Here is a 17,152-nt window from a genome sequence, read left to right as displayed (position 1 = left end):
AGAGACATACAAAAAGCATTAAATAAGAATGGGAAAAACTAGGGTCATGAGGCGAACGAAGGGAGAAATTGTTGTCCTACTGAAGACTTAAGTACTGAATTTAGCTCTGGGCTTTCTAACAGGCAAGGCATGATGGAAAATAAGATGAATTAGATTGCTCTTTAGTCTTATCAAAGAGAACTTAGAATTTATTTGGATGAAGAAACTATTTCTAGCATTCAATAAGAAGTTTATATCAAAAAGAGTTTTTCATAAAAGACACGTCCCATAAAATTTTTGCAGATTATGTAGAAATTCTATTTCTATTATGTCTTATAATAAGAAACACGTTGAAGATAATAATGAAAACATTAAAAATCTGTGAGGGAAATTCTAAAGGAAACGTGTTTATTAACACACCTGGCAAACCGCTGTTCCCCCTGAATTTAATAGACTTAGACAGATAGAGAAGTTATTTTCATAAATTTTGCTCATCTACTTTGTAAAAGAATTTAAAAAAAGAATTTATTCTGTTGTACATTTTAAATTGGCATTTTATTTGTTTTACCATAAGTGTAAATACTTGCAGAGAAGGCAACTTCTGAGGTATCGTAATTTTTAATACTCAAAATATATCATGGGGCTGGCCAGGTGGTGTGGTGGTTAAGTTTGCACATTCTGCTTTGGTGGCCCCAGGGTTCACTGGTTTGGATCCTGGGTATGGACCCAAGCACAGCTTTTTGGGCCATGCTGTGGCAGGCATCCCACATATAAAGTAGAGGAAGATGGGCACAGATGTTAGCTCAGGGCCAGTCCTCCTCAGCAAAAAGAGGAGGATTGGCAGCATATGTTAGCTCAGGGCTAATCTTCCTCAAAAAATAAATAAATATATAAAAAATAATAAAATTCAAAAAACAGAAAAAAGAAGATTAACAAAATGTCATATTCTTTAAAAGTATCCAGCAGAATCTAATTGCTCTAGTAATTTAATATCTGCCAAAATCAATTAAAAAATACATGAGCGAGTTCTTTGCTAGTGAGTAGGAAAACTCATGTTTCCCCTTATGTGTTTCTCCTTTACTCTCACACTACTACCAAACTCACATCACTTCTGACACCAACTGTGTGGGTTTTTTTCCCCACACCAAGCAATTCTCTGAGACATCAGTTGTGTGTCCTGCAATTCAATTCAATTCTGACACTAACCAGAGTTAGTGCAGACCCCAGGGGTTAGGGGTTCATTCCCCAGAACTGCTACCCCCTTTAGATGGCAATCACAGGTAGAAAGTCCTCAGGTTACCCACAAATTCTGACCTGGCTATAAATTGGAGATTCCCATGACACCCCTCCCACTTGGGTCAAATTATTTGCCAGAATAGCTCACAGAACTCAAGGAAACACTTTCATTTACCAGTTTATTCTATGATAAACGATATAATAATGGACACAGATGGACAGCTGGATGAAGAGATACATAGGGAGAAGTCCAGAAAGGTCCAAAAGTAGGCCTTCTGTCCCCAAAGAGTTAGGGTGCACCTTCCTCCTGGTATGTAGATGTGCTCACCGACTCAGAAGCTGTCTGAACTCTGTACTGGGGATTTTTATGGAGGCTTCATCACATGGGCATTATTGATCAATTTCCAGCCTCTCTCTGGAGAAAGGGGATGGGGCTGAAAGTTCCAAGTCTCTAATCTTGGGTTAGTCTTTCTGGTGACCAGCCTCCATCCAGGAGCCCACTGAGCATTGCTTAATTACAACAAAAGACTGCTGTCACCCAGGAAATTCCAAAGGATTTTGGAGCTCTATCTCAGGAACGGGGGTCGAAGATCAAATATTAGAATAAAAGATGCTCCTCCTGCTCTTATCACTTAGGAAATTATGAGAGTTTTAGGAGCTCTGGCACAGGAACTGGGGACAGAACTCAATATATATATATATACATACATATTTTCTATTATTTCACAGCAAGTAAAAAATTTGACTTTCTTCTTCAGAATTCTGTTCTATTATACATACAGAGTATTAACATTTTTTAGTCTTCAAAAATTTTCTATTACTCACCATTTCTTATATCTTTGCAACATTTTTCTATCTATATATCTGTCCGCATTTTAGCTTTTTTGTTTCCTCTACCATTAATAAGTTTCTTTTGGATCTACTATAATTGTGAGTATTTTTTGTGTGTGTTATCAGGACAACATATATAACAAATTTCTGTGAGTAACGACTAAACAAAAAATAAAATTATTCGCAATGAATCTCTTAGTGATGCTTTTTTCAATTCATGTATTTTTGGATAAACATTATTTATTGCTAGAATAATACAAGGTTCAGTAGAAATTAATTGCAAGAAGAAGAAAAGTTGTTGAGCCACTAAATAAAAGACTTATAAAACTATATTGATGATTTTTGTGGGTCCATTTCTAGAGTAGATCCTAAAAAATATTCTTGTGAAGATAGTCTAAATCTTATCAATTCATAGGGGGAATGAAAAATCTTCAGAATTCTATCTACATAGAAATGAATAAGAGTTTTCAGAATACAATAAGCATTCTACAAAAATTCACTAAGATGTTTGTCCTATGAGCTTAAATAAATGTTTGAGAAAATACAGAACAATATCTTGCCTCTAGTATATAATCCATTTACTCTGTTGAAGATCAATGTAGAATCTCTATTACTGACTGTGGACACGGGTCAGTGAGAATCCCCTCCCCAAACTCTTTCACATTACTGAGAATTGTGAAATTGTAGAGAGGGTGTACTTTGTAGCAAATATTTTTTGCATGATGTTTCAGATTTTAAACTTTCTACATTTTAGATATATTCGTAAATATATAAAGCATAGAACCTTACATTAGCGTGTCACTTGCATGAAATCAATTTCCACTAACTTCAACGTTTCTTACTGCCACTTTTTTGTTCTCATGATGCTCCATCAAATCAATGGATTCCTTAATGATAGTCAATGGACTGAATAGAAGAAGTTGTAAAATGAAAATTATCATCATTTCTACCATTCTCCTCCAAAATATATCTTAATTTAAAACACCCAAATTACGTTGGTGAGATCCATCCATGTTGTTGTATGTGTGTAGCTGCAGTTCATTCATTTTGGGGTTTTGTGTGTGTGTGTATTTTATTCCATTCTAATGTCATGTTTCATTCTTAACAAATATATGTAAAAGCCATGGTTTTATAGTGCTTTAATTAAAGGAGAGTTCTCTGATATCAATATTTGAATTGCTTCCTTCTTTTTGGTGCCCTGTAGATTTTTGCATCCCAAGGCATTGTGCAATACTGAGATGCAATTTGATTGGGAAGTAGTTATGCTTTGGTCACGTATGAAAATGATGCGTGAAAGAAGTGAGGTGAAGAGGGAAAGACTGCATGACATTCTCCCTGTAGTTACTTTTTCAGTCAGACCAGTTTGGGGGAGGAGTGTGTATTTCCACTGAAGATCTAGAAATTGACTATATGAGCCTGTGTGCCACTTGGAAAGTTTTCGTGTACCCCCAGGGGTGCATTCAAACCCCTAGATACATATACTAGACTACAGTTCAAATGTTTAATGTATCAATTTGACTTTAGAAGCTCTGGAAGTTGAGGCTGAATTTCTCTGGTTTAACTGTAAGAATCTTATGTCATTGGTTAACTCCCCTTCTTAACTGTATCTTGAATTTAACATCACAGATTAGTTTTGCCCAGTTTTTTTAACTTTATATATATATCATATAGTATGTATTTTTGTCTGTAAGTGTCTGCCTTTTTTTCTTCAAATTAATTCTTGGGAGATTCATCCATTTTTATGTCACTGTAGTTTATTTTTGTATTACATTTCATTCTATGAATACACCACAGTTTACTTGTCCAATTTACAGTTGATGGAAGCTTCACGGTGTTTTCCATTTGGGGCTTTTGTGAATAAGGCTGCTATAAGCTTTCAGAAGTTCCTTGGTCCAGCGATGATAATTAGCATTACTAGCCAGCATGGAGTACTTTTCTTCCTCTTCATATCCCTCCTAGTGGTAGGGCCAGTGGAATTCCTTGCTGAGATTCTAACCATCATTACGGAGATGAACGCTCATGAAGAATGGTAAGTCCAATCTCCAGGACTAAAAAACACAAAGCCACTGCATTCAATTACTACTGCAGAAAGCAAATTTTATTACACCAAAGTGTGCTCACCAGTTAAAGCTGTTTCTCCACAAAATTCACACTTCAAAATCAAGGGCAAAATTTGCAGCCACTTATTTACTCACTTTAGCTAGTAGAACTTAGATGTTTTATTGAAAAGGCAAATCACCAGGAAAAATTCCTAGAAATAGAATTATTGAATGATAGAACAGATGTATTTTAAGACTTCTGATAAAGAAGCAGTGACAATTCACACCCCGCCACCACTGTATTAGAAAGCCAATCTTCCCTTGCTGATGCCACATGTTATTGATCATTGCCAATTGTATTGGATGGAAGTGGGATTTCTGTGTTGTTTTTATTTGCATTGCTTTAATTGCTAGTGGTATTGAACAATATATCTAGTAGTGAGACAGAGTTTAAAGCGAGAAGAGAGGAGAGGAAAGAGATAATTAAGCTTCTTTTTTAAGTTTTATATTCTGATTTCTGTTATTAAAATGTGTAAAAACCATTTTGGATAACGCTCCCCCTTTATCAGCCGTCTATCTGTTCTACAGTCTTTTACTGTTTAATTCTCTCTCTATTTTTCCAAATTTCAGGTTTCTAGATGGAGCTGAAGTGAGAGGCATGGAATGAGGTCTTGGAGATTGGGAACCATTAGATTACGTGGGACCAGCCATTACATTGCCTTTCCCCCTCTCTTCTTCCGAAATTTAGATTGTGAATTAAGCACACATATACTGTGATAATTCTATTCTGCCTTTCTGGAAAAGTTGAAACACCTATATTTTAAGATACCATTTGTATTGTTGCCTTAGCAGTAATAGAACACACAAAAACCACCATTAGATAAAGAAAGTTCATGACAAACCATTTTTCTTCATGTATTCAGCATCTTACATATAGTAAGTGTTTTTAAAATCTTGAAAGAATAAATGAATAAGAAAGTGAAATAATGATTAAAGTCTCTGAATAAATGTTTACCTGAAATATATGAATACTAGCAGGAAAAACCCATTCATAACTAGGTAGGGAAATCTAAAATAGTTTAAATTTCTTTTATGTCCACTGTTTACCAAAAATGTTAGAAGTTTGGTGCATCATAAAATCAAGGAGTAAAATATTAATCTAGAAAATAAATAATGATTCTCATATTGTGCCTTATTAGTTATCATTTTATGTGCCAATATAGTTTGTCAAAAGCAAATTCAGGGTTTAGTGGGAGACTGCTGTTGAATATATAATTACTATGACTTCATTGGTAATTAGATTAAACATCCTCTGGTGAGAGAAAAATAATTCAAAATATTATCAAAAAAATCAATTTGATAGATGTGCCTCACTTCAGAGATTTACCAAGGTTGTTACAACTAAACTTACAATTAGCCCTCAAATTTGTAATGTTTAATGTATAGATGAAATATTAGAAACTCAATCATAACAGTAATAATGTAGTGTAAATTACAAAGTCACTTCACAAAAATAACGAGCATTTTGTTCCCGGGAAAGATTGAGAAGTGGGGAAATGGAGAGAAAATTCAAGAAAGACAGGTGGGGGCAAAGAAGAGAGATGCACTCAGGTTAGCTTAGGTGATTTGAAATGTTTATAAGATGGATAAATAATTAAAAATGAAAGCAAGCTATCTTAGCTGACCCCATGAAATATTGGTAAAAAATTTATAACAAATTTTATAGTCATCCGTTTTGAGAAATGAAATGTTGAGATGCAAAGCATCTTGGGGAACTAGCTCAGTAGAGAGTATTCTTCACCAATGTGAAGTCACCTTTGCAGTGACTCAAGTTACCTCCCGTTCCAACTTCTTGCTCTTGCAAACTGATTAACTTCTCACTTCCTTTCTTTTCCTTTGTCATAGTATATCTGTATTTAAGGCTTCTGCTTTTATTTATTTATATTTATAGGCTTTTATTATTTCAGAGATTCTGCTTCTTGGCTTCTCCTTTTGTGTATATCCAAATTTCCTCCTCATGTTACCTGATTCCTACTTTGTGTGTCTTATACTCCAAACTCGGGGAGAGAGCATCTAATTAGGTGAAGAGTCACAAAATTTAATGCATTTGTCTGGTGTAACTCTTATGTCAGGAAAACTCAGGACCCATTTCAGGAGAATCACCATTTGTAGTTATTTGTTATTAACTGCCTTGGAGTTTATCTTGAGAGTAAAAATTTAAGTAACAAAATGCTATTTTGGGGTCAAAATCCCATTGCTTGTCAAATTACGTTGGTGGAGTTCTAAGATCACCTACGTGTAAAGGCATGCTTAGAAAAGGGTTATAGGTAAGAGACATACATTGAATTTTTCAAAAGGACTTTGTGGAACTATAGATACTTTCCACGATGTAGCTTCCAACCTATATTAATGGCAATATTGGATAAAAATTTAAAAGACTAAAAAAATAAAAGAGCTGAAACTCCAAAATAGTTCTCATTTTATCATAAAATTATTTAATATTTTGCAATGCTATCTATTGTCATTTATTTTGCCAAGAAAGTTTGATTGTAATGAAAACCTCCTGACTTAATTTAAGATGGTATTAATAGAGCTGGTATTTTAATAGTTTCTACATTGTCAGTCTATCTGTTCAAGCACAGTGCTATAGTAAACATTGACTCTACTCTCAATTTCTTTAGTAAAATCATATTTAAACTACTTTAAAAAAATAAATCAAGCAAAAGATCACAGACATCAGAAATGGCCACTTGTATAAGAGTTGAAATAGTTTATTCAGAGAAGTCCTTTGCTTTTTTATGGTAGAGACTCAAATAGAAGTCAACTTTTAATTTAGGAGGTGAAGGAATTGGCGATTTTCAGGAGATTTGACAGTAGTAGTTATTTTTTAAGTTAAACATAATGGAGTTTATCTTGAAAGTAAAGATTCAGTCACTAAAGCCATATCATTATTTTGTTTCTAGAACTTGAGATTTTCCCTCTCTTGGTAAACAAGAAGATATAATGGTTTCAGAGAGGGATAAACGTGAGCTTTTCTGTGAGCTGTAATGTGTGTTCTGCACTGCTGAAATGTTTTCTATTTCAGGATAAGTATTAAGTAGAGTGATATGTGGCTGTACCATTTTTACATCTCCTTGTTGAGTAACATACACTTCCATACACGATTTGAAATAATAAGTGAGCAATTTGAATTAAGTGTAGGTGTTAGTAGCATTTGCAGAATTTTTCACATTTTGCTCCTTGCCCCTGTCATTAGACTTCTAACCATGAGAAACTAAAGCTATAGACATTTCCAGTGATATCCTGTCTGATTCTTTGTAATGCCAGAATAGAGCCAAGTTTTTCCCATGAAACACACACACAACTTGGTTTTGAGAAGAATTTCAGGATGGCAGAATTAAATCCAGGCTAGGACACTGGAGATCATCTGGCCCTTTGTTTTCATTTACTGGGATGAGAAAAAAGGCTCAGAGGAGTTGTCTGGGACAAAAGCAAATAAATTGCAAATATCAAAATGGATCCTTTTGTAAAGGGAAGATATGAGAACAGAGAGATTTTAAGTAGAAAGAGTTCACTCTTCTTTCTCCTATATTTATAAGGGAAGATTTTTTCATATTTTATTTAAATTTCTCTATTTTATTATGAGGAAATATATTGGAAGACTTAACTTACGCTTAATTTTTGAAGGAAACTCAGTACATGTTGCAACTCGAATTGACAACTTTTAACATAGCAGTTGCCTTAGGAGTATGCGAAAGTCTTACTACAGAGTGTTTGTGTTTTACACTTTAGGCATTCCCATTGTGGAATGGCGTCAGTGTCTGTTGGTGGAACAGATTTGGCCAACATGCTGCCCATTATTACAAGAAACTCCCATCAATTTTGTTAAATAAGAAACAAATGAAATACAAAACCCTTAGCTTGCATGTAGTCTGCGTGCTACATCATTTTGCTCTGTGGACAGACTCCTTGAGGCTTTCATGTGGGATTCACTCTCGACATCTCAAGCTCCTAGATGTCAAGGACTACCTTTTGTATTTCCCAATGCTCTTCCTTACTGCCTAGTACAATGCTGTGAACATAGTTGTTTTAATAAATGATTGTTTGCCAAGTAATTATAGGATCATACTTGAGAGAGCTCATGCATGAGGTGGGTTATTCAGCAAATAGTAATTAGCAGGTCAAGTCATACACGCCTTTAGTTTAGTTTTAACTCTTTCTCTTTCCATTTAATTTTGTTTACTTACAACGTTCTCTAGGAATACCTAGAACAAATCCTCAGATATCTCTGCCTTATGTATTGTAAATAAATAACTACTACATACTTGTTCTCTGTGAGGAAACGGTCTGAAATTGAATTCTGAGGTGACCCTGGAATTTGGAGATGAAGAAATTGCAAGCTTCAAACTGTCATGGCTACTAATGCTCTGAGCTTAAATAAATCTTGGAGAAATGTGCCAGAATTGAGTGCTTCTATGGATTTTTACCTTTCATTGAGGATTTGAAGTAGTTCTTGTGAGACACTAATCAGAAACTTGTTGTTAAGTGGTAAAGCGGAAGTCTTCTGAAATGAAAGATTTTGGCTCTAGAGGATCTTAGGTTAGTGAATCCTATTATGAGTTGTGTAAGAGAACCTGGAATAGGGTGCATAATCAGGAGGGGCACACATACTTACATTGTACCTGTTAGGGTATTGTCAAGATGTCTTAGACAATTTATTACAAACAGGCAACTTCTAGGCATGTCTCATTTGATGTGTAACCTTTGAACATGTTGTCAGCCCTTAAAACCTTGGATTTGTGCTTCTCTTGAAAAACTGGGTCTGGTAATTCTTGTTTTGAATCTTAGCATAGGTGCAATTGCCTAAATCAGCTGGCCATTTTTGATGGAGTAGGCACTGTTATTTTATAGAATGATTATACGTTATTTGGTCTTCCACAGTTGCCCTTAGGCTCCTTCACTCATTTATGTGATCTGTCCAGCACCTTTGGCTTTTGGCTTTGTAGGTCCTATCTCAAACCCATACAGATTTGTGTCCTTGAATTACTAGAACTAAATTAAGGGGCTTGTTGAACTACATTTAAAACTAGAACAGCATAGTATAGATCTTCACTATTCAATATGGGGGACATTTGACATATACAATTATTTAAATTTAAATTCATTAAAATTAAATGAAAATAAACATTCAGTTCCTCCACTGCATTAGCTGCATTTCTAGCTATATTTCAAGCTGTCTTTCAACATAGATGGAGAATATTTTTATCATTGCAGAAAGGTATACCGGACAATGCTAATATAGACAGTAAAACATTTACAAATGACAATGACAAAAGCAAAATCCAAGGATGATAGACTTCAAATCGAAAACACTGAAGCGCAAGCAAGCAAACAACCAGCACCCATTGAGCTGAAGCACAAGAAGTGGAAAGTGTTTATAAAGATAATCTAAATCTCCTTAGATCCACTTGAGCACACTGGCCCAAATGGACTGCCTTCTAAGGAAGTAGAAGTATTTATACATGGAAGGGGAAAAACTACCACTGACAGCGATTGAGGTTATGAAGAGAGAAATTTCCAGAAGGAAAAGCTGAAAAAAAAAAAAGAAAAATTCTGGAAACTGTATACAAGGGCACTTATTAATCTTTGAGTAGGCATAATTATAGAATGGATCCCCAAACTGATGGCTTTAGAATAGGTAAGAAAACAATTGCATAATGAAACAACTTCTGAGAAGAACAAATGATAGCAAAATGCCTATCAGGCCACTGCGTCAGATGAATTTAATGATGAACTTCAAGGCACTTTATTGTATTCTCTGATAGTGATTTGCCTAGCTGATCTTCAAGGTCTCTTCAAGTTTAAAAATACTAAGCTTTTATGACTGAAAGAAGAATAGCTTTGAATGCAAGATTTAGAGCAATTAGCTGGATTTATAACTGAAGTCAATAACTCTACTTAGAATTACTAAATAGATGATAATTTGGGAGAGATCTCTTGTGGCATTCATAAAGTCAGAAGATTATATGTTGAGAAGTGTCATGTTTTATATTTTTATCAATGACTTGAATGAATGAATTCATAGAAGGCAAGCTTATCAAATTATCAGGTAGTACAAAGCTGGGATGAAAAATTAATATATACAATGTCAGAATTAAAATTTGAACAGATTTGATGACTCAAAACGAACAAGATAGGACTTTTTTTTTTTACAAAAAAGATAATGCTTAATGGAGAATTTTTTAAAGGGCATGGACTTGTATTCCTTGAGAAATTGTGAACTTCAGACTCAAGATTCAAACTAACCTGACAGTCTAGAACTCTGTGTTGAATTGAACAAGGTGGTTCACAGTGATGCCCTCGTGTTAAGCCTAAAATAAAACCAGCTATGCTGAGACGCCTCTTCCTTGAAATGCCTTCTTCACTTGCCTTCAGGAAATAGCGCTTTCCTGGTTTCCTCCTACTCTACAAACCTCTTTTCAGTCTCCTTTACTGGTTCAACCTCATCTCTCCTATCTCTTAACATTGGAGAGTTTCAGTGTCTGTACCTGTCTTATGTCACCACACAGTCCCACAGTCCTTTAGTGAGCAATCGCTGACTGATGGCGTTGATTCCCTTACCTACAGGGACTTCTCCAGTATGTTAAGCCTATACCTGTCCTGCACTCCGAATTTATATAACCAGCAGCCTACTTGGATAGGCATTCTCCATTTGAATTTCCAGTAGATATTTCATACTTAACCTGACTGAATTCCTAATTTTTTCTTCGAAACTTGCAACACCTTCAGTTTTCCCCATCTCAATTAGTGGTACTTCCATTCTTCCTGTGATTCAGGACAAAAACTTGGAGTCATCCTTGACTCTTTATTTTTCCTCACGCATCATATATAATTGGTCAGAAAATTTTGTCCTAATATTTCTAGGATTACTAGGTTTTCAACATCTCCAATTCTGCTACCCTGCTCCAATCTTCTATCATTGCTCGCCTGGGTATTTCAATAGCCTCCTGACTGTCTTCCTGTTTCCACCCTTACTGCATTCAAGTGCTTTGAACGTGTAGTTAGATTAATCTACTTAAATATAACCCTGAAACTTCTAAGCTTGAAGTCTTGCAGTTGGGCCCCTTCTCACTCAGAATATACTTCTCACTCAGAATTTTTATAGCGCTCTACAAGTCGTCCTACTGCATTACATTTCCGATCTAATATAATCTCTTCCACCATATTGGCCTCTTTCTGTTCATTTAACACTCCAGGCCCACTCTCCCCTCGGGGCAATTCCCCTCTGCTTATGCTGTTTTTCTCCAAGATATCTTTGTTCCTCACTCCCTCATATCCTTCAAATTTTTATTCAGATATTACTTTCTCAATGAGACCATCCTAATTCCTGTACTTAAAAATTTTCAGTTTCCTCTGATCCCAAGCTTGCTTCCCTACTTAATTTTCTCCATGACATGTATTTTCTTCTAAACTACAATTTAACATATATTTTGTATTATCTGTCTTTCCCATCTAAAATATAAACTCTACAATGTCAAGGACTTCTGCCTGCTTTGTGCAGGAATAGTGTTGGTGTACATTAGGTGAGAAGAAAGTATTTCTGAATGAAAGCATGCGGGTGGGAACAAATTAAAGAATGACTAAATAAAACTGTGAAAAAGATGATGGATTCACTTTTTGAGGTTAAACGTTCATCATTGCTGAGGAATCTAATAAAGAAAAACATCTGGGTTTATAGGAATGAGGGCCAGATTAAGAGGCATAAAAATCGTCTCTTTTCTGGCTGAGTACAAATTTTTAATTTTGTAATTTTTAATTTTCTCTGAAGAAGGCATCTGAAAAAAATCAGTGTCTCCAAAGGATTCTGAAGAGAATGTTAAAAGTTTAAAAAGATAATTTAGAGATCATAAGTATAATAGAATATGAAATTGGGAAAGTTAAACTAAATTATTATACTTGACATTTTTGAAGTATTAAATGAAAATATAAACTTATTATGAGTAGATTCAGAAAGAAGTTGTAGTAATGGGTGAAAATTACTGATCCAGGTTCAATGTTTAAAACACTATCATTTGGGCCGGCCCCATGGCTGAGTGGTTAAATTTGCACGCTCTGCTTCGGTGGCCCAGGGATTCTTAGGTTTGGATTCTGGATGTGGACCTAGCACCGCTCATCAAGCCATGTTGAGGCAGCATCCCACATAGCAGAGCCAGAAGGACCTACAACTAGAATATACAATCATGTACTGAGGGGTTTTAGGGAGAAGAAGAAGACAAAAAGAAGATTGGCAATAGATGTTAGCTCAGGTGCCAACCTTTAAAAAAAAAACCAACACTATCATCAATATTCTGTACAATTACTATTTAAAATGGTGTGATCTGTAATGGTCAGCAGGAAGCTTCCTTTTCCAGGGAGCGCTCAGTAGAGACCAGATGGTTAACTGTCTGGAAAGGTTTAGAATGAACTGTGCCCTGGATGGAAGGTGAGGCTTGTAGATCCCATCTGAGGTCTTATATTCTATAATTTTTATTATTAAGCATACATCTATGCACAAATATGGCGATATGAGTAGCTATATGTGTAGGTATGTATTTGATTAGGTTTACATAAAATTTATATACATATATATATATATTCCTCATAAATGTGCCAGTTTTGTTTTTATGGACATTAATTTGATCCTAGAGACCACATCATTGCATGTAAAACTCATCAACCTTTGCCTGAGAAGCTCAGACACTATAACCCGTTTCATTCCATTCTTTTCTCCACTATAAGAATATTAAATTCCATGCACAAAGTAAAGGCCTTTAGATGATAAGCATAACTTTAGGCCTTTAAAAGACCAAGAACTGGCATGCTGATAAACATTTCTACCAACCATTACTTATTTCATGACCTAACTTTTAAATTTTCTCCAAAATAAATTCAATTTCATTTTCATAAAACATAATTATAACTACAGTTCCATTTTACAAGACATATTTATCTCATAAGTCAGTTCTTAAACTTTTCCATATTGAGGCAATTTTATGAATATAACAAGCATCAATTAATCTTATGAGTGTGAAGTTTACATGTTGAAACATAGGGTTACATTTTATTTACTAAACTAGGTCTAAAGGAAAGAGAAAAAACATCGATGAGCTAGCAAGATGAATAAAGTTCATATTCTCTATTGTCCCGGAGAACAGGTGTTATATTTATTATAACTGTGTGGTTGTGAGAATGTTGGGTAAGAATTTTCAGTTGTATTCTAGATAAAATTCTCTTATGATTGAACTGCTTCCAAAAGTTGATGATATGGTTGTCAAAGAATCATCTACTTCATTAGATTTAAATACTCACATACATAGCAGTGTTTACAGTAGTAATCATTTTTAAATGACTCCATGCTAGTGCTTCTTAAACTTTAAGGTACATGAGAATGACCCAACAAGCAAAATACAGATGTAAATTTCTGGGCCTGACCCAGGATATTTTGATTCTGTAGGCTGGGACAATATAGAGACATGCTTGTTGAACACGCACGTACACTTGGCTTTCCTCTATTGTGATGGTGTATTGGTGGTCTGTGGACCACACTTTGCCTAGCACAGTGAACCTTTATGTAAATCCATATTTTTAAATCAAAGATCTCTTTTTGTATGTCTGATCCATATGTAAGAGTAGGTAGAGTATAAGTCCACCTGTGTTTAGGCCTAGACTTGTTTTATTTTATTTTTTTCCTTCTCATACATATTTATTCTAAAAAAAATCCCTTCACATCTCCCCAAATGTATGTGGAAGGAACCAACAAAACAACTTTCTTTCCCAGCTGAGGCTGGCTCACTTTGCAAACACATATTTGGGGAAAGAGCACCCTCATGTGGTAATAGGATGCTAAAAACATTCTGAGATTTTATTTTATGTCTTGGGTACCCACAAGAAGACAATTGCTGGTCACTGTACCATGAACCCATCAGATCATTTGTTTCCAGAGACAATTTAGAGGAACTTTTTTTTTTTAGACCTAAAGATGAAGGTGTTAGCTTTCAAAAATTGTTACATTCCCACTGTGGTTTCAGGTTCCCACAACTGTGGCTTCCTTTATTGATTCTAGAAAGCTGTCTCAATGCTTTTGTTGAGTTATAATGAACAACTGCACCAAATCAAGGTGCTGGGGTCACAAGGCTCATCAGCACAGACACAGCATTCTGTTACTAGTTCAGTAGTTTTCCCGGACTGTGGGAATAATTTAACTCTGCTCCAAAGTCACAAATGAAATATCAAAAACACTCTAAGGTTTAGGGAAGTTTTTGAATGAACTCTAAGTGCTTCAAAAACAACAACAATAAAAATAACTTTTTATGCAAATGACGCTGACCCTGAACTTGAGCACCAAATCTTTTGGATGAGAAGCATTTCTGTAAAGACAAATATCCCGCTCACCTTACTGTTGAGTTTGGGAAATGCCAGACTGTCTAATAAACAAAAGCAATAACTCCAGCCAAAGGAATACCATTAACCCTAGTAAACAAAAAAGATATTGGAGTCAAGTATGAGGTCTTGATTAAAATGTATTATAATGTAAAGGAATAATTTCGAATGCTTGCAATGAAGTTGATAATAATTTAAAATAAAAATCTTGGCTCTCCGGTGACATAATGAGCCATGTTTGTTATATAAGGAGGGTAGACACTTAACATATGCTGCCCTTCTCCCAATGTGCCCTGAAGTTAGCCTGATTTAGCACTAGCTTCTCAAAAATTATATCCTTCTTGTAAAAATGTTATTTTCCAAGGGTTTTATAAGCATTCAAATTTTTTCCTGTTGCATAGTTTCCTTCTTTGACAAATGTAACTCAACCCATAATTTTTTTCTCCTTTTTTGTAGTTTTACAATATAGATTTTCTTTTTATTAATAGTTTTATTATAAACAAGAAGTACATGCTCATTATACATAATCCAGTAAGTACATGAAAAGGAAAAGTATGTTGCCAACAATTTCCCCTTCCCACGCTTCCTTGAGATAATTGTTTTTGCCTTCTTAGTGTGTTTGAATCCAGTATTTTTATGCTTATAAAGACTATCTTTACAAATAGTTGTATTTTATAGAGAGAAACTATACATGCATATATATATATACACACATTTGTACTTGTGAACACATTGTATATATAGCTTTCACCTTTTGACCTTGGACCATGATAATTTCCTTTGTGATCAAATGTTTAATACTCTAGCAGGTGAATACATATATTGACGTTTATTTAGCCATTCCTTTATTTGGGTATGTTTCCAAAGTTTTAATATTATTTTTAAAGCTGCAATGAATATCCTTGTTCCAAAAATTGTGTGTGTATATTTAAATATTTTTAGGTTAAATTTATGACTGCAGATATATGTTGGCATTTACACTCTAGAAAAATTATATCAATTTGCACAAATGGGGTAAAGTAGTAGTAGTAATAGCAGCAGTGGTAATAGTAACAGTAGAAGTGCTGAAGAACAGCATGGAACCTATGGCAATAGGTTACAGGGAAAATGTAAAAAGAGTATGGAGATAGCATGATAAAAGGAGAGAAAGAGAATAATTTAGATAATTTACTATAGGAAATATATCAATTTTAAATACAAAGTCCAGAGTCATAATAGCATTTGAAGAATATCCACAACTTAGAAAACAGAAAGAGACATAGGGTGCAAGAAAATAAATTTAGGAGAAAAATAACTACTTGGCAGACTCTTAAAGCTTATCAGAATAGCAAAGCGCGGAAATATGTCAGTAATCGTCATTAGTGTTATAGATGACAAATCAAGAAAATCATAAAGTCTAAGAAAACTGTGCGAGTGAAGGTGGTCACAGAGAAAATGCACTATGGATTTGAATTAGAGAAAAGTTTTATTTAGAATTTGAATCCTCAAAGGATTGATATCACTGAGTATGAGGATAAAAACTGAATAATGACCAAGAGCGAGAACTTCTACAGAGTCACTAGGGGGAGAGACTGTAAACAGAATATTTTAGCTATAAAGCACACGAATGACATAACAAAGCAAGGGAAAGACATTTTCAAATTCACAAGGCTCATGAATTATACAATCCGGATGTTCTTCTAGAAAATTTTACTTGAAGACACAACTTAGACAAACGAGAGGAGAATGGAAATGAGAAACTATAGAAGAAGACGTTGGGGGTGCGTAGAAGGTGTCGTTACATTACCTTTAATATAAAATTATGTAAAAAACAGGCAATACCATATAAAAATTTTAAAAAGCAATATGGGAGCAAAAGAAAGTATTAATTAAAACAACATAAATAAAATCAAATACATATATTATAACAAAAACGTACAAGTTATGAGCTTATAAATTAAAAGAAAAATTTTTCAACATGAGTTAAAACATAATAGCTTCATGTCATTCGTAAGAGATAGACTCAAATTCATACTTAGTTTATAATAATGTATGCAAATTGAAACTTTATCAAGCATTTTAACTACAAGACAAGTTTGACCATCAAACTTGTAAAGGAACTACTCGCTCTACTTTTATATATTAAGGAGATTGACATTTAGAAATTTTTATAGATTTGAATAAAGTCAGTTTTTTAACTAATGCTGGAAGTCTGACCTTCCAATTTCTAAAATTTGTTGTTCTTTTTGGTACATTGTGTCATAAAATTTTCATTTTCTAAAATTCTAAAATATGTCGTTATATTTAGAAAATACAGTTCATTTTTTTAATCATTTAATACTTATATGAATGCTGATTGTGGCCCAGGAGGAAAATATAAACTAAATGGAAATAAAATAAATGAAACAAACCCACATTTTAAACTGAGTAATTCAATATCATGTGAACTGGGTTTTAGGACACCTCTGTTCTGCTGACTTTGCTAAGAGATTGCTGTTCTTGAAAATAGTCACTTGATTTCTTATCCGTAAAATGAGTTAATATTATTAATCACACATGTCTCTGTAGGACGCTTTGAAGAACAATGAAGTAATACTTTGTAATCTGGGCATTAGCATCTACCTGGCTTAAAACCTTTGTAATGAGAATGAGAACCAGTGCGTTACCAA

Source organism: Equus przewalskii, chromosome 17 (assembly GCF_037783145.1).
Source record: "Equus przewalskii isolate Varuska chromosome 17, EquPr2, whole genome shotgun sequence".
In the NCBI taxonomy this organism is placed as follows: domain Eukaryota; kingdom Metazoa; phylum Chordata; class Mammalia; order Perissodactyla; family Equidae; genus Equus; species Equus przewalskii.
This window is presented reverse-complemented; position numbering follows the sequence as displayed.